The sequence below is a fragment of the Palaemon carinicauda genome, chromosome 3, assembly GCF_036898095.1.
Source record: "Palaemon carinicauda isolate YSFRI2023 chromosome 3, ASM3689809v2, whole genome shotgun sequence".
In the NCBI taxonomy this organism is placed as follows: domain Eukaryota; kingdom Metazoa; phylum Arthropoda; class Malacostraca; order Decapoda; family Palaemonidae; genus Palaemon; species Palaemon carinicauda.
This window is the reverse complement of record NC_090727.1, coordinates 179,815,502-179,834,144: the sequence shown is the minus strand read 5'-3', so window position 1 is coordinate 179,834,144 and position 18,643 is coordinate 179,815,502. Positions and strand designations below refer to the sequence as shown.

Below are 18,643 nucleotides of genomic sequence, written 5' to 3'. Positions count from 1 at the left end.
GACTGGGGGGGCTTCTGCCGCCAGTTTCTAGCCATACCGGCAGCACACTGGCTGAACTACAGTATATGATTATACAGTAGCCAGTATTTTGCAATATAGTATATACTGCAAACAGAAAACTATAGTATTATTATACAGTAGTTAATTTCTAACATATCTTGGGTACCCTTGTACAGGCTTCTGCTGAGACCGAACCTATATTGAAAGAATAGAACTCCTTCAATACTCTGATTGGAAATCAGTTATCCTTACCCCAAAGTATTAAATAATTAGAAGGGTCAGTGGCAGTGTACACTTTTTCTATCCCTAGGGGTTAGAACCCTTTTCGCTCGAGTTGCCTTGATAAAGAAAACTCTTTATATTTAATACTGGGGGGAGGTTACAGCAATTGCTTGCAAGGGATACACAAGTATGTGTCTCTCACTATCCCTTTCTAGCTTACTATTCTAAGCTATAATAATTAGAAGATGGCTATTACATATTGTTTATCAGGTGAGATAGACAATTGTATACTCATTCTGCTTTCCTTTCTTTACAGGAGGAACCCCAGATGAAATGTGATGCAGTCTTCTGCAATCTTAAGAGTAAGTACTTTTACGGTCATAATGCATGCAGGTCTCATGCCCCCTGCAATATTATTACCGAATCCCTGCAATATTGGGACCCCAAGTTTGTAATATCTGTCAGACATTAGTGTCCGAAGGTTTTGATAATCCCAAGTCAATGGAGTCTAGGGATGCGGCATGTAAGAAACTACGCAAATGCGTTAGAGGGTTCCAGAAGATCTCTCCGGGACTATACCTACCTAACAATAGGATGCGTAGCTTTCTGTTCCCGAAAGCAAGTAGTGAAATAGTGGTGCCCTAGGCTTGATTCGCACCTCCCTGCGTCCAGATTGCCATCGGGACGGAGGGCAAGAAACACCCCTGGAAGATGATGACGATGTCGTGTCGGAATTGCTTCCGTCTGTGCCGGCCCTGGAGCCGTTAACCTCGACGTTTTCACCTTCTACCTCTCTAATAGACAAAATAGACCAGTTACTGGCCCATCTTATGGGTCTAATGGAAAACTTTCGCAAACAAGGCGAAATGAAGGAAGCGAAACTCAAGATAGAGCTCTGTGAAGCTCCACTCATAGCCTCCCGAGGGTCATTCAAGCGACCCAGAGACCAAATCCTCCCGACATGCTCCAAAACCAATCTCTGGAGGTACACGGAACTTATGCCGATGTTAGACGGCAAACTCTACATCTCAGAGAAGTTGGGAGCTGTTCCTTTAGACGAAATCCAGTTTTGGCCAAGGTTTAACGCTTTCCCTGATTGCTTCATTCAACTGAAGCATGAACCAACATCAGAATAAGAAACGGAACCGAAGGAAGTCATGGTTCTCGACCATGATAGGGCACAGGCTATCTGGTCAAGAAGCCTGAGAAAGGCGGGTTACTCGGTGTCAAAAGTGTTTGCACTGAGTAAGAGACACCCTACCTTTCTTGCTCCTGCTTCAATAGCATTCCCCTTTACGTGGAAGGCATTTAAATATGTTGCCAAGGCAGTGGAGGCAGGCAAACCATGTCCTGTACTTGAGGAGTGCAAGCCTCTGTCACTAGCCTTGCCTATGCAGGAGAAGGATTAGAAGTAAGTCCACTTAACCTTTTCAGTAGGAAAACTAGACGCGGACATCGATGGACGACAGTTTAGCAAGAATCTCCCTAAACTTTCTGAGTTTCTTTTGTGCAAGGAATAAGAGACAAAGGAGAGACTTGCGGCCTCCTTATCCCTATAGAACTGCATAGAGATGTGCTCAGCCCATCAAAGTACCCCAGGCATGCTCATGGTCTTGGCCAAAATGCATATAGCCACCTTAGTAAAAGACCTATATGCCTCTATGAAGGCTAGGAGAGCTTGTAGGGAGTTTGTGTTTGCTGCTGCAACAGTGAAATATGAACCCAGGAAGCTGATACTTTCCAACATCTGGGGTAAAGACCTCTTTCCAAACGAGGTAGTGAAAGAGGTAATGGACAAAGCCACCACGGAGAATAAGAACCTTCTCCAGAAGTGGGGCCTCTCTTCAATGAGGAGGTCTTCCCCGCATGTGGGTCCCCAACCTAAAAGGAAGACGAAGAAGTATAGACTTTTTCCTCGGTCTGTTCAACAACATCCCACAGTTTCTATGACCGCGGTGCCCCAGGCACACGATCGAGGAGGTAAACCTTCTGATCAGTTGAAGCAGAGTAGCTTCTGGTAGGAGGGAGGCTCCAATAGGATCATTGCACTTTCGATCCTTGGGCCCAAGGCCTAATCAAGATTGGACTGGGATGGAAACTAGACATGCCTCCACCATCATTTCCTCAACTCTTCCAACACTCCAACCCGGTATTAGAAGAGTATACCCTATAGCTCTAGAGAATACAGGTTATAAGGAAAGCAAAGTCCATCGAATTCCAGGGAAGGCTGTTTTGTGTTCCCAAGAAGGACTCAAGAAAACTCAGAGTCATTCTGGACTTGGCGCCACTCAATAAGTTCAAAAGAAACAGCAAGTTCAGGATGTTAATCCTTCTACACATAAGTCTTGACTCTTTCCAGCTCAAAGGTTTCAATGGCTGGAAAACCATTGGAACCTGAGGTCACACTGTCTCTCCTTTCCCTTAGGGATGAAGAAGGAGATTGCAGGGTCGGTCAAGAGACTACTGTACTCCGTCAGAATTTCAAGATGCTGACAGGAAAGAGTACTGAACTCTCCAGTTTGCAGCAGTGACCGACCCAGTGCTACGAGCACAGCTGAAAGATGCGTTAGGAGTCTGGAGAAGATACGCATCAAACGCTCGAAGAGATCTAAAATGATCGATATCAGCCTTACTTTGATCACTTCTCAACCCATGGTTGAAGGCCAAGAGCCTAATGAGGACCGTGCCCTTGCAACCACCTCTACCATCGATGAACATCCACGTGGATGCCTCGACGGAAGAATGGGGATTTCACTCCCATCAAAGGAATGTCCAAGGGACTTGGTCATCTCTGTTCAAGGCCCTTCTCATCAACAGTTTGGAAGCCATGGCAGTCCTTTTGACGTTGGGAAAACTCTCCCCACGCAGATCAGCCCTCATCAGGCTGATCTTGGACAGCGAAGTGATAGTGAGATGTTTGAACCAACAAGGCTCGAGATCGTCCCATATAATCCATGTGTTTTTAGCCATCCCTTGCCTAAAGAGATGGCAATTATCAGCAGTTCACTTACAAATGATCTGCAATGTGACAGCGAATGCTCTACTCAGGCTCAAGCCGATAGAGTCAGAATGGTCTACTGACGCAGACTCATTCTCCTCCATCTTGGAACAAGTCCCGGAACTGCAGATCGACCTCTTCGCGATGAGCATCATCAAGAAACTACCTCGATATGTAGCCCCATACGAGGACCCTCTATGGGAAATAACGGACGCCATGTCCCTAGTTTGGAACGGATGGACCTGGAATTTCCTGTCCCTTCCATCCAATCTCCTGCTGAAGGTCCTCAACATGTTGAGATCCTTCCAAGGAACGGCAGCTCTAGTGGCTCCCAAATAGCCCAAGAGCAACTGATTCCCTCTAGTGAGGGAACTGAGGCTGAGGCTGGCCCTTGTACTGAACCCAGCACTATCTCAGAGGGTTCAGAAGCTAATTGTCTTCGATTCATCACAGAGAGCCCAAAACCTTCATTTCCTGAGATTTGGGATCTCAGAAGGCAATATAGAATTCCTGGAAGAATACAAGTCTAAGTCAACTAGAAGACAATATGAAACGTCTTGGAAAAAGTGAATTGCTTTTGTTAAAGCAAAAGGACCGAAAGAAATTTCAATAAACTTCTGTCTGTCCTTTATCCACCTTCATAATCAAGGACTGGAAGCTAACACGACAACTACGTGTAAGTCAGCCTTGACTAGACCTCTTCTATATACCTTTCAAGTGGATCTGACGAAAGAAATCTTTAATAAGATCCCGAAGGCATGCGCTAGGCTTAGGCCTGCAGCTCCTCCGAAGCCCATCTCATGGTCTTTGGACAAGGTCCTACATTATGCCTCATCTGTGAACAATGAATATTGTTCTCTCAAGGATCTAATCCAGAAAGTTATTTTCCTGTTCGCTATAGCCTCAGGGGCTAGAGTTATTGAAATAGTAGCCCTATCAAGAAATGAGAGCCACATTCAGTTCACAGAAGTGGGAGAACTAAATCTCTTTCCTGATCCAACCTTTCTCGCCAAGAACAAGCTACCCACTAAAAGATGGGGTCCCTGGAGAATCTGCCCTTTGAAGGAAGATGTCTCTCTATATCCAGTAGAGTGTCTAAAGGTCTATCTTCGTAGAACTTCAGACTTCAGGGGAGGACAACTCTTCAAAAGAGAAACCTCAGGATCAAACTTATCCCTAAAACAACTGAGGGCAAAACTCACCTACTTCATTCGCAGAGCAGATCCTGACAGTACACCTGCAGGTCATGATCCGAGGAAAATTGCTTCATCACTGAACTTTTTTCAATATATGGACTTTGAGCGTCTTCACTCATATTCTGGATGGAAATCATCCAGAGTGTTCTACAAACACTACGCTAAGCAAATCCATGAACTGAAGCATTATGTGGTGGCGGCAGGTAGTGTATTAAAACCTGTCGTCTATTGCTGCGATGAACAGTTAATTGATTGGGACTATCAATTAAGGTGAAAAGGTGTTGACACTTCCAGTGTGATACCTTTTGAGTGAGTGTCACCATGGTGACACTAAGTCTGTTCAAAACCTCAGGTGTGGAATTATACAGACAACACTTGTGCCGTGTGTACGTAGTACACAGTGTTGATAGTATACAACATTTACAGAATTTATTTTGGAAAAATTTATCAAAATTTTTCAGTTTTAGAGTGGCACTCACCATTTCTTCCCTTTCATGGAGGGAAAGATATTTTCTGTATACGTTGCACGTATAATTCCTTTAATATGTTACATTCGTTTCACTCATTATTTCATTTAGTCATTTATTCGAAATAAATGTCTATTAGAATGTAATTGCGTCCTTTCTCGCCTTGCAATTTGCACATTAAATATGCCAGAGTTCTCTTACTTATTTATTTAAGTAAACCTCATATCATTGTATGCTTACAAACAATGGATATAGTTGACACTGATATTGTTCCGATAATATATACAAACTGTGAGACCATTTGTATATCTGGTGGATACTTATGTTTGTTCATACAATATATGCAGGTTTGTATAGTAGGCAAAAGACAAATTACTCCCAAATTTGTCATTTGTCCAGACCTTCCGGTCTTTAATCTAGCAGACTCACCTTTAGGTGGGTGGAAGACCTGTCCAACTGGCTGGAGACTCTTCTGGGATGGCCTCTAGTTCTGTATGATTCTTGAGGGATCCTCGCACCATGTTATCCTCTTTGGATGATGGCCTTAGCAATTAAATGCTGGAAGGGAAAAAAGATTTATTAGTGCATGAAGTTGAAAGATTACTAGGATCATTTCAAAATCCTATACCAACCGCCTCTCCTCTGTTATGAGGTCGGGATTGTAAACCCCATAAATGAGTAGGTGGGCAACAAACAAATCGGGATACTCGCCCGCAGAAAATCCAGATCAGTAGTGCAGAGTCCCTCAGATGCTGAGCCCTAAGAGAAGGGAGGATGAAAGTAGGAAGTAGCCAGTCACTCTCATATTCATCCTAAACTTACCCCGCAGGTAACCTCTACCCTCGATCTTCTGCTACTTGTCCCCTAAGGGAGCTGAGGTGTTAGATCACGTTGAGCTCCCACCACGGACCAATTATGAAAGTGTTTAAGCTCCTGTGGGTTACTTCCTGCAGGTAGTGGGCCGTGAACATAGTTTGGCATTTCCACCTGCCTGCGAGCAACACCTGCTGTATTGAGAGGTTTCTCTTGAATGCCAGAGATGTGCTGACCCTTCTGATATCGTGTGCACGGGGGGCATCTATTTAGTTGAGTGACATCCCGAGCAATAGCCCTTTTAATCACCTGCCTGATCCAAGAGGAGATTGAGTTCTTTGTGACTCTCCTCTTGATTCTGTCTGTGCTCAGGAACAGCCTATTGATCTGAGGTCTGGCTCCTCTCATTCTCTTCAGATGCAACCTCAGGGCTCTCACAGGGCAGAGTAACAGTTGCTCAGGATTATCTGTTACAGACCAAAGACTCTCAATCTGGAAGGAGATGAACCTAGGATGAGCTACTGCTGGATTTTAAGTCTTAGCTACAAACTCCAGAAAGCTGTCTTCACAGTCAAGTCCTTGTCAGAGACTTGTCTTAGCAGATCGTAAGGAGCTCCTTTCAGGGAATGCAGGACTTTGACAACGTTCCATGGAGGTGGCTTGACTTCTGACTGAGGGCAAGATTGCTCAATGTTTTGACATAGGAGGGACAATTCCTTCAAGTAGGAAATGTTCACTCCGTTCAGTTCAAAGACTAGGCTTAAGGCTGAGCGAAAGCCTTTCACTGCTGCAACTGAATAGAGTTTTTCCTCCCTGAGATACAGTAAAAACACTGGTACACTGCAGTCGATGAGTCCCGGAGGTAACCCGACATGTATAGCAACTGGTGTTGAAAAGCCTTTCCTTGCGAGGAGTTGCTGGATAACCTCCTGGCATGAAGACGCAGCAATGTCACTGTTCAGTGAAAAATCTTCTCGTTTGGTTGTTTGAGTAGATCGGGAAGTAGTGGCAGTTCCCTCGGTGTCTCCGTGAGCTGATGTAGAAGGTCTGGAAACCACTCTGCATGCTGCCATAGCAGAGTTATTCGGGTCATCATCAGGTCTTGGGATGCCATGTTTTTGTTCAGAAGCCTCCTTACTAGGCAGAAAGGGGAGAGCACATAGACGTCCATGTTATCCCACAGATGTTGGAAGGCGTCCTGCCAGAACGCACGTGGGTCCGGTAAGGGGGAGCAGTACACCGGAAGTTTCTGTTTGAGAGACATCTCAAAAAGGTCTATTGTCTACAAACGCCACAAATTCAAAGCTTTGTTGGCTATCTGTTGATTTAAAGACCATTCGGTCTTCTGCCCCTATGCCAGTTGGCATATGGACTGTGAAACGGTAACTCCTTGTTTGTTTATGTAGGCTACCAATGTAGTGTTGTCGGTCATCAGCCCTGAGTGGTGTCCTGAAAGGAGCTGATAGAAATGCTTCAGGGCCAGAAAAGAGGATTTCATTTCCAGGCCCAGATGCCGTCAGGTGTAACAGATGAGGCCCCCACCCTTCTTTTGATGCATCCGTGAAGAGCATCAAATCCGGAGGAGGAGAGAGAAGATCTATTCCCTTGAGCAGGTTGGTGTCTAATACCCACTACCTCAGGTCCCTCTTTTGCCCAATTTTCATTGGCACTAGTGTGTCTGGTAGGTCTGTGTGCTGAGACCAAAAGGTCTTCATCTGCAACTGAAGTGAACGAATGCGTAGATGGCTGTAAGGTACCAACTTCTCGAGAGAAGTCAGGTGCCCTAACAGATTCTGTGCTGGCAGTTCTTCTTTCACGAGGAAGTCCTGGGCTACCTGTTTCAGTCTCTTTGCTCTGTCCTCGGACGGGAAGACTTTGCCTAGTGTGATTTCGATTCTCCTCCCTAGTCATACCATATCTTGGACCGGTTGCAGATGAGACTTCTTGCGATTTATCAGGATCCCCAGATCCTGACAGAAGGCCAGAAGTTTTTCTCCATGGAGGAGAAGGGTCTCCTTCGAGTCTGCTAGAACTAGGCAATTGTCTAGATATCAAAGAACATGGAGGCCATTATTGTGTGCCTATGTGGATACTAGAGCGAAGACTCTTGTGAACACCTGGGGTGCTGTGAACAGCACTTTGAATTGGTATGTCTGATCGTCCATAGTAAAGTGCAGGTACTTCCTTGAGGATGGATGAATTGGGATTTGGAAGTATGCATCTTTCAGGTCTAACAAGATCATGAAGTCGTTTGGTCTGACAGCCTGTCTAACCATTTGTGCTGTTTCCATTTTGAATGGAGTTTGAAAGATAAACTCGTTTAGGGCTAAGTCTATTATGGGTCTTCAGCCCCCAGACGCCTTTTTTACAAGAAATGAGAGACTGTAAAAGCCTGGGGACCCTCCCGGGACCTCCTGGACACAGCCCTTCTCTCGCATGGTCCTGACTTCGGCCTGTAGGGCCTGGTCATTTGCCGATCCCCTGGCATAGGACCTCGTCACAGTTGGACTTTGAGTCAGTGGAGGGGAAGAGTCTTAATATGGAAGTCGACCAAGGGTTAGCTCCGTAATTCATTCCCCTCTGCCATCTGCTCATAAGACATCCCACAACCGGTGAACTGGTCGGGGGATTGCCCTACCTAGCGTGGATGTCCTCGCCGGGATTTCTTGCCTTTACCTTTGCATCCACTGGAACAAAAGGATGGCTTTAGGTCTTTCTTCTTTGGGGTATTCTGCTCCTGGCTAGTCTGAGGTTAGGGAGACTGTTGTCTCTTCCTTGGAGGAGCGTGCTGGAAGGAAGGAGAGGAGACAACCCAATGGAGGAGAGTGTCTTAGCTCACCCTCCTCCATCGATCCGCTACGATTTCAATGGCTTCCAGGTCAAACAAGGCGAGTCCGTCCATTGGAACGGTGTGCAGGCCCATTGCCTCTCTCTTCAGGATCTGCCTCTGGGATCTCGAGACAACTCCATCGCGTCGCCTCGAGATCCAGTTGACCCATTGGTTCACCACATTTTCCGTCAAGAATTTGAGTGTTCTCGCACCCGAGAGAAGGAAAGAAAACAGCGTCTCCATCCTCTTAGGGGTAGAGAAATCCTTGTTCTTGATGAGATACCCAATCATGACTAACCAATAATCTAGCCATGAAGTTGATTGCAGAGCACACTTTGCAACTCCCTTCATGTTAGCAGCACCTGCAGTAGAAAATTGAACAGGGAGAGTTGTCAGTTTCTCCAAAGGTGTCTGGGTCAACGATACAATCACTGGATCCAGCGTTAAGGGAGGAAAGATCGTCTCCCACTACCATATATTACTTCCTTTGCATCACGGGAGGAGTAGGAAGTAACTTAGAGTAGTCAAATTGATCCAAAATAGAGGATTCCTCTCCCCTTGTTGATTCCGTTGGTTTAGCATCTTCGGAACAAACTCAGAGAGGGGTATCCTTCAGTTGAGATGAAGGATATTCTCGGTCGTTGATCCTAACTGGCTTCCAGTTCTCCGAGCAAGAGAGCGGGTGAAGGTTACAAGATTCTGACTTTCGTGGAGAAGCCAACTCTCTTTTCCTAACCGACCTCGCGGCTGTCACCTGAGTCGCTGCCATCCTCTCCCAGGTTGGATCCATGCTCTTAGGATCCTTAGTCTTAAGGTAATCCTCATACCTTGACACTCTGGAAGGAGGTGGAGGTGGTTGTGGCGCTCTACCTAGACTAGCCCTCCTAGGGTCAGAAAGAGCGCTATATCCCTTGGGAGAATTCAGGGGAATAACAGGAACATTTGCCGCTACAGCTGGGGGATCATTGGAGATTCCCATTTCTTGTTTAATCTCTTTCATCATGTCTTGAAACCAAGGTCCATCCTTGGCTAACAAGGCACCTCATGAATTAGTCTCCCTGTGATTAGATAGTTCCGATCGCACCGTCCGAGATGGGGGAGAGGGATGGGGAGAACGCCTCAACCCTCCCCTAGGTGAGCGCTCATGGGGTGAACAACCGCAAGGTGAACAATCTTGACAAGAGGTTGGTGGGCGAGGCCAGCCAAGATGCTCTGCCACCTCCACCCTCTCCTCAATCCTAAAATAGCGATCGCTTGAGTGCGTAGGAACCTCATTCACTTAACGAGAATCTGGTTTCTTTGCTTCCAGCGGATAAGCTCTCCTATCCTTCCTGCTAGAAGGAAAGGCCCGTGATGACCCATGAAGCTTCTCCGCCTTTGGCGAAGGTACAAGATCCTGACAGAGAGCGTCAAGAATCGGAGATCTTTGGCTCACCTGTTCTCCCAAAGGAGAAAGGCGTAGTACTTTTCTTACCCTAAGAGGTGAGGAGGGACAGGGGGCTGAGCGCCTACGCTCCAGCGAGACTGGTAAGATCTCCGTATAGTTACCTGTCTGACCGATCTCGTAAGAAGATGGTCTCATGAAATGCTGGGTGTTTTGCTGTGCCCTGCAGGCACGATGACGAAGTGAGGGGTGCAGATGTAAACCTCCTCCCTCCTTCGTCATCCAGCTCCAAAAAGCTGTGCTCCGATGGACTTGAGTGTGGTATGGACGAATCCAATACCTTTCAGTGGTATCCTCATGGAGGAGTCCACTCAAGCGACGATCTTTCCTATTGTAAGCGTAAGGAACGATCCTGCCCTCTCTCTCCTGATGGCAGATTGCCTCGCGGATGAGGGAGCTGCCGCTCAGAAGAGAGGGTCGGAGAAGATTTCTCCTCTCGCATACGAGAAGGTCGATCGATTCCTCCTTCTGATGTCTCATCACCTGGCGAACGAAGGAGCTGCCACTCAGAAGGTTGTGTCGCTTCGTCTTTCCTCGGAAGGTCAGACAGCACAACACTGGACGGCAAACCTTTTGGTTGTCCAAGTTGTTTCTTCTCCTATCGGGCAAGCCTGGAAATAGGATCAACTCCCTGAACAACCTCTGGAACAAGGCCAGAGCTTGATTCTGAGACCTGAGGGTCTCTGGACAAGTCACTCCGAGGAGTGCTTGTCCTCAACTGCTCTAGTCCTCCCGCAAAAGCAGGTGGAACGTCGGGGAGAGCATAAGAAGAAGACTCAGCGCTTGAGTCCGCACACACACCCAAATGCAGGACCCCAGGTAGCTTCTCATTCCGTCAGACCCAAGCAGGACCACAGTACATGAACTGCATTGCCTGGAAGTGACTCCGTCACGGACAGCTCCTTCACTGCCTCTCTAGGGGAGACAATGGGAGGAGACCCCGAACAAGGTTGTCCCAGCGTTACCATGGCGCCACTCGTACTGCACCGTTCCCCAGAGGAAGCCAGTCGGGTGGAGTCAGGATGGGGAGATCGAGTCGGAGGAGAAAGAAGTCGGGTCTTCTTCCCCCTCGAAGGGGAAGAATCCCTTTTAGACTTCTTCTTCCGCCTACCAAACCTCACCCACTGGGAGAGCGACCACTGCCGACACACGCTACAATGAGACTCCTTCGAACACGAGTAACCTCGGCACGAAGGGTGAAAACTGTGAGGATACGTCTCCTCCGAGGACATGAAGGTGCCGTAATTGCAACCTTCACGGCCTGGACAAAGTAGCATGGTCAAACCTCACGGACATGACACCTGAAAAAGAAAAATTTTAAAAAATCAGTTCCAGCCACTTTAGGTTAATGGAAGTGAGACAGGTCTGCAATCTACAGAGCTGAAATAAAAAATGACATTTAGTCACCAGTGCTAGTGAAAGAAGTGGGTAAACACAACCCCGCTAACTAACGGTAGGTAGTTAAACCCTGTTTAACTTCAGTTCCGGCTAGTTCTCAGATCCGCTGAAATAACAATGCTATATTAAAGACCAGAAGGTTTGCATCTTGCGTTAGGCCAAATACAAATTATCTCCGAATTTATCATTTGTTCCCATACTAACAAAGATTCCATTATTTATGTGGATAACTCACTCTTAGGGGGGTAGAAGTCCTATAATCTGGCATGGACATTTACCTGGTTTTACCTAGCACAGTATATGACTGTGGTCTAGGGAAAACTTTGACACCTCGATAAAAATACAAAGTTTGTAAAATAGCCGCCTGTGCATCTATAAGAACATTCAGAATATATATAGGAATAAGTACAAACGTTCTCCATTGTTTCCCTTGCGAGAAACAATGTGGACGTGGAGAGTATATACTGTATATTTATAACTCATACTAGGCTACACAAAGGAAGTGATAATTACCTGCAGAGGATGAAGCCAGCTTGCAGAGAGATCCATGGTGCTGTACCCCAAGGGAGAGGAAGATGAAGAAATGAAACCCAGACAATCTCTCATTCATCCCAGTAAGTAATGCCTTCAACCAACTGCTACTTGTCCAACAAGAAGCCCGAGGTATTCTTAAACCACTTGTTGAGCAGCCACCACAGAACTGATTTTAAAGGTATCGAGTCTCCTGCAGGTCACGACTTTCAAATAATGGGCTGTGAATGAAGTTTGTCTTCTCCTAACACCCACCACGTCGAGCCAGAGGAGGATCAGGGGCCAAGGCTCTTTCAATACCCTGGCGAATCCATGATGACACGTTATTCTTAGTGATCCTCCTTTTTATTCTGCCAGAACTAAGAAACTAAGATTTTAGACCAGCCGTGTTGCTGCAGTGCATTTAAGATAATACCTCAAACTCCTCACTGGACACAGTAACAATTGATCTGGGTTATTGGTTACAAAACGGAGGCTCACAATATGGAAGAGTCTGAATCTAGGGGCCAGAACCCCCCAATCTTGAGTCTTAGCAATGAACTCAGAGACGAAGTTGAGTGTTACTTCCCCCCATCCCCTTGAATGGGCAATGTCATATGTGAGGTCATGAAGTTCACTGACTCTGCCGAAGCTAAAGCGACCAGGAATGCCGTTTGGTCAGCTGCATGGCGTAATGGTTTGTAAGGAGGACCTTTTAAGGACCTCAAGACACGAGCCACATTCTAAGTATCAGGCCTGATCTCTGACAGAGAACAAGTGATTTCATAACTCCATATGAGTAGAGAAAGCTCCAACCAAGAGGAGAAATCTACTTTCAGCTTAAAGGTGAGACTCAAGGCTGAGCAATAGCCTTTCACCACTAACACTGAAAGGAGGTTTTCCTACCAAAGGTAAACAAGAAACTAAGCTATTTTTGGAATAGAGGCATCGAGAGGAAAGATACTCTTTCACAACAAAAACCACAGAATTTTTCCATTTTGCCTGCTACACAGATGCAGGGGACTCATGCAAGAGTTTGGATATTTTCTCTGCAACTTTTCGTGAAAAGCCCTTCTGTCAGAGGGGGCGCTGGTTAGTTTCCAGACGTGAAGTCGAAGGGACTGCACGGTTCTGTAGAAGATGTTTGCGTGTGGTTGAGTAGATCTGGTTGTGGAGGGAGTTCTCTTGGAGGATCTACTAGAAGATGAATAAGGTCTGGGAACCACTTTGCATGATGCCATAGCGGAGCTACAAGGGTCATCATTAGATTTTTGGATGCTCTGGTCTTGCTGAGAAATTTCCTCATCAGACAGAACGGGGGAAAGGCATATACATCAATGTTGACCCATCGATGTTGAAATGCATCCTGCCATAGAGCCTGAGGGTCCGGGACTGGAGAACAGTATTGTGGAAGCTTGCTGTTTAGAGATGTTGCAAACAGATCAACAGTCAGGGAACCCCACAAAGTCAGGACTTTGTTGGCTATTAGAGGATTCAAAGACCATTTGGAGGCTAATATCTGAGTTGCTTTGCTCAGATTGTCCGTGAGCACATTCATCTTACCCGGAATGAAGCAAGCCGATATGGACACCTAATGTTCTTCTGTCCATCTGAGGATCTTTACTGCAAGATGGCATAGAGGCCAAGAAAAGGTAACGCCTTGTTTGTTATGTATGCCACTACCGTGGTGTTGTGAGATCAGAAAGTATTCGTCTTTGAGATCCAGAGTGCACATGAAGTCCTTTGATCAAACTGCCTGAATGACTGTTTCTGCAGTTCCCATTCTGAACTTAGTCTGTTGAACAAACTTGTTCAGAGGGGAGAGATTGATAACTGGTCTCCAGCCTCCAGTCGTCCTTTCCACCACAAAAAATTTAACTGTAAAAGCCTGGAGACACGTCCACAGCCTCTTGGAGAGCGCCCTTCTGCCCTGAGGGCAAGCTTCTTTGTGGATCCCTTTGCATACAAGCTTAGATGGACTGGATCCCGAGTCAGAGGAGATCACCTCGATCATCCATGGATCGGCCTTGTGATGTTGCAACCTCTGCCAGAGGTCCTGCAGTCATCCTCCCACAGATTAAGGGTGAAGAGGGATGCCATTCCCAGTGGGAGTGGCCATGACCTCAGCCACTGTCCTTTGCTCCCTTCTTGCCTCTGAAGGACTTATTCCCTTTCTGTCCCTTGGACTGAAAGGGCCGCTTAGACACCCTAGGATGTCCCGAATATTTGGAAGTTGAGGGATGAGAAAGGGCAGCGTGTTGACTGCGTGAAGACTGGAACGGCCTTCCATAGGACCTAGATGTCATGGCCCTATGGAGGAGAGAATCGTTGGACGATTTCTTCCTTTGATCAGCAGCCCTCTCAATCTCATCTGGAGCGAATAGAGAAGAACCCTCGAGGGTGGAATTCCTCAAACGGGAGACTTACACCTTCGGCACTTGCTTATGAAATTTCCCAATTACAGTGTCCCTTCTCTTGAGTATCGAATTCGCCAAAAAGTTGACGATGTGGTGCGACAAGAACTCAAGAGTACAGGTGCCTGACATCAGGAAAGACTCCAAAGACTTTCTTGATGACTCCTTCGACAGACCTTGGGAATGCACCATGAAGCCCAAGGATCCCAACCATAGATCAAGCCAGGAAGCAGCCTGCATGGCATACTTCGCGCATCTCTCCATGTTGAGAAGCTCAAATGTTGAGAGGGAGGCCCTCAAAGAGGAGAGGGTTTTAATCGAAGGGTCGAGGGATATGGTGGAATGAGGTTCCCCTTCGATCTCATAATACTTCTTTGTAAAACAAAAGGAAGTGGGAGAGATTGAGAGGACAAACCTGCTATCATGAAACTGGAAGTTTCGGCTATTTGAGCAATAGGCTTCCTCTTGGTGGTCATCAGGCCTTTAGACCAGGGCAAGGCTTCACTGGTCCTAGGGGGCTTCTGGGTCTCAAAGATCTGGTTCAAGACCATCTCCTTAGTCTCCCGAGCTAGAATCCCAAGAGTTGGAAACCCATTGATGGCCCTCATACAAGAGAGGACCAAAAGGTGTGTTCTGATTCACGTCTCTCTTGCTCAGAGTGAAAGCTCAAACTTGCAACTTTGGGAAGATTATCAGGATCTGAATTATAGAGATCATCTACCTCTAGGAGCTTGGGGTGGGTCAGTTTCGTCAACTGAATATGTGGAGGAGGCTCTTGGGTGTTGGAAGGAGCAGCCTGCGAGGGTTTGGGGACACCATGCCCCGAATCCTCAACTGGGGGAGGCAAAAAAACTGGACTCTGGTCCGGTGGCATTATTTCAATCTCTTTAGGATATGTAGGTATGGAGGAAGATCTCCTGGGAGAGCCCAAGTCCCTACTTCGTCTAGGGTGGAGGATCTCAGCATGAGGTAAAGTACCACCTCTCATCCTCCTCCTCATCTTCTTAGTTCTGACCTTCTTCACCTTTACTAGAGTACGGGGAGGGTCGGACATATAAGTTTCAGAAAATGGAGACACTATGGCACAGGATTGGGGTGGAGAAGATCCATGTGTCCTGTCCGACAATGGCCTCCTAGGGTTGACACTCCTATGAGATGAGCTCCAAGAAGATTCCAATGGGATCCTAGGAGTAGCTCCAACAGGAGTAAATGACGACTGTGGTGGCTGGGGAGCCACACTCAAGGACTGTTGCAGGGTGGTGAGAAAGGTGCTAACCCATGCAGGAAGTTCAGCATCCTTAGGCAAGTCCTTGGGTTCCCTTGGAATTCTAGGGGGAGAAAATCTAGAGAGAGTCCTAGAGGGAGGTCTTTCTGATGTAGGGGAGATCCGCACAGGCAGCTGAAAGCACTCCTCTGATGGATGAGGAGGAGGGTTCGGGCTAATGGAAACATTAACAAACTTGTTCGGAGGCTCCTTGAACCCTTCTGGGAAGAGTATAGGCCATCCGCTAGAGGTGGTAGAAGAGGGAGGCTGAGATGGAGGGGTTGGCAGCGCATTTGCTCATGATTCTGAATCCTCTGCTCACGAATTGCTCGCGGAAATCAGCGATTTATGCGTAAACTCGCGTAATTCGAGAGCAGACGTGCTCCCAACAGGAGCAATAGGAGCTGAACCAGTTGGTAGAAGCCTGGAGTCTTCTTGCTGCTGTGAAGGGACCTTTACGCCGGACGATGTCGGCAGCATGGGCCTCTGAGTAGGGGGCAACCTTGAACGTTGGTGAATGTGTCACCATAGGATGCGAGCAGGACACTTGTCTAAGGGACAGTTAGTTTCAAGAACAGGGTCGGTCCAGGGTAGTTTGGAAGATTGGCGGACTGAGGAGCGATGCGCTGATGGACTGCATGAACGCTTAACTCTGCCTCTATACGAGGAATTTCTGGACCTTCATCGTGAATGCACTGTACTCGATCGTGAACAAACTGTTTGTGATCAGGAGCATTTAGCTCTCTCTCGATCGAGAACGGCGAGAACGTCGTGTGTGGCTAGCTCGCGATCACGAATGTTGGCATTGAGAGCGTGAGCATCGCTCTCGTGAACGGCGCCCTTATGAGCGTGAATGACGCCCTCTTGAATGGGAGCGTCATTCTCATAAACGCGAGCGTTATCACCTGGATCTAGGACACGAACGTTTGGACCTAGGTCGAAACTGGGATGCTCGTGATCATGCATGGCACGATTGTGAGACGTCTCCTCGTGAATAGGAACGCCTCTGGGAAGAGCGTTGAAAGTGAATGTCTCATGAGCGCAAAGCTCTAGAGCAAGAGCTCCTTCAAGAAGAAGAACGCTCGGATCACAATGATCATTGATCCAGATGACCTTCAGATCGTCACTTGGAATCATCGTCAACAGGATGCCATTGGGAAGAACGCGCTCTATCACCTTGTCCACCTGTGAATGGGCCAGGAAAGGGCGAAAAGGGAACCTCGCAAAAATCCAAAGCAGGAGATGTTCCAGGCTCTGGAGAAGGATACCTCCTGGCACTAAGCTGAAGAAAACGAACAAGCTCATCTTTCGTAGGGGTTGCAGGAACCCCTAAGGACAGCCACACCTGTAGTACATCTGCAATAGAACATGACTCCCTGGCAGCTGGAGGTTAAGTTGCTGCTTTGGGGGAAGCAACTATCCTCTGATCACCCGGGAAGGCCAAGGAGTTACTCTGTCTGCGATAGTACTCGATCGTCCCTCGAAAGAGGGAGAGCGAGAAGCAGCTTTAGGAAGAGATTTGGGGGTCCGAGAATAAGAACGCACTCTTTTCGCCCCTAAGGAAGAGAGATCGTGCTTAGCCTTCTTCTTCCTGCGCCGACTGAATTCCTCCCTTTGGGAGGCAGGCCAATCCCAACACACTTCACAGGGTGAACCCTGCTCACAATGATGGCATCGACACAATGGACACAGAGAGTGCAGGTCGGGCTCAAACGATGACATGGAGGTACCGTATGCAACACCCTTGCGCCTAGGACTCTTTCGCATGGAGGCGATCGGAAGAGAGAGTAATCACACCTGAAAAGAAAAAGAACAATAAAAAAGTCCAATGGCTACCTAGAGAGAGAGAGGAGAGGTCCGATCTCTACCGAGCCCAAGGAAAAAGTGAAGTACCTCACAGCTGTGAGAGTATATACAGAGGTGACAGGGTACCACCCAGCCAGCCCCCACTGACCCGCTCAATCGGTTCGGCAGGGTTGCCACCTCACACTTTTAGTCTAATGGCTACCCTCCAGCTTCACTGAAAGATATCCACATAAATAACGGAAGGTTTGTTAGTATGGGAACAAAGGATATGGTTTATTGGTAGACTCAAGAGCTTAAAAGATACATCTGACAGTCTTCCTTTAAAAGCATTGATCATAACAAAATTTGTATTCACTTGATTTGGAATCACATTGGCCAGTGTAATAAAGATGATCACATTATTGTGATGCATAATAATTGTAATTTTTGGTGTGCAGTGTCACAGTGACCGTTGCAGTCATGTATTGAATTTAGTATAATGTAAATTAGATAAATACTGTAGAATAGGACTTTTATTGATTTGTTCTGTAAATGTATAAGATTTTGAGTAGGTGTATAGATAGTATGAATATCATAAATTAATGAATTATAGTTTTCCATTCTGGTCAATGGATTATGGCAAATCACTTGCATAGTTATGAAATGTAAGAATGACAGAAAGATTACCTACATAGGAAGAGAAGAACATCAATACTTCTGTTTTTTTAACAGAATTGAGGATGGCAGGATTTGAGAACAATGAATGACTTTGAAAGTACGAAAGGTGAGACAAGAAAACAGACCAGGAAAGTGCTACTTAAAATGAGAGGAGATGTTTGATTGAAATCCAGAAACATCCAAGAAGATAGACATAATTGGTGCATTTTGTATAAAGTGGTACATAGGTTGCTGTAATGAACAAGTAGTTTATACTAATATGAACAAGAAAAACTCAAACCCAAGATGAGATAATTATGGTAGTGAAATTTTAAAAGCTTATCAAAAGCTTTGGTTTCATTTACCTTACAAAGCTCAAATAATACTTTGATTTCATTTCTTTGCCATATACTGTACTGCTTTCTATAGGAACATATTGGATAATTTTTGCATTTCTTGAATACAAACCTCTATTCCTTATTCTCGCACAAAATCAAACATCATTTTTCTTTGTAACTATAAACAAATCTAAAGAAATTTATCATACAATCTAGACTTTATTAACATGCCGTGCTCATTTACTGAAAGATAACCTCCGATCATATAAATTTTCTATCATTAACATTAATTACACATCCCCTCCCA

The 18,643-nt window shown here is 46.3% G+C and overlaps 1 protein-coding gene across 1 annotated transcript in view; it reads right to left on the bottom strand.

The window, feature by feature from the left end:
- LOC137638805 (chitinase-3-like protein 1) overlaps positions 1-18,643 on the bottom strand; it is a 98,029-nt gene that overhangs the window by 51,482 nt on the left and 27,904 nt on the right. The window lies entirely within an intron of this gene.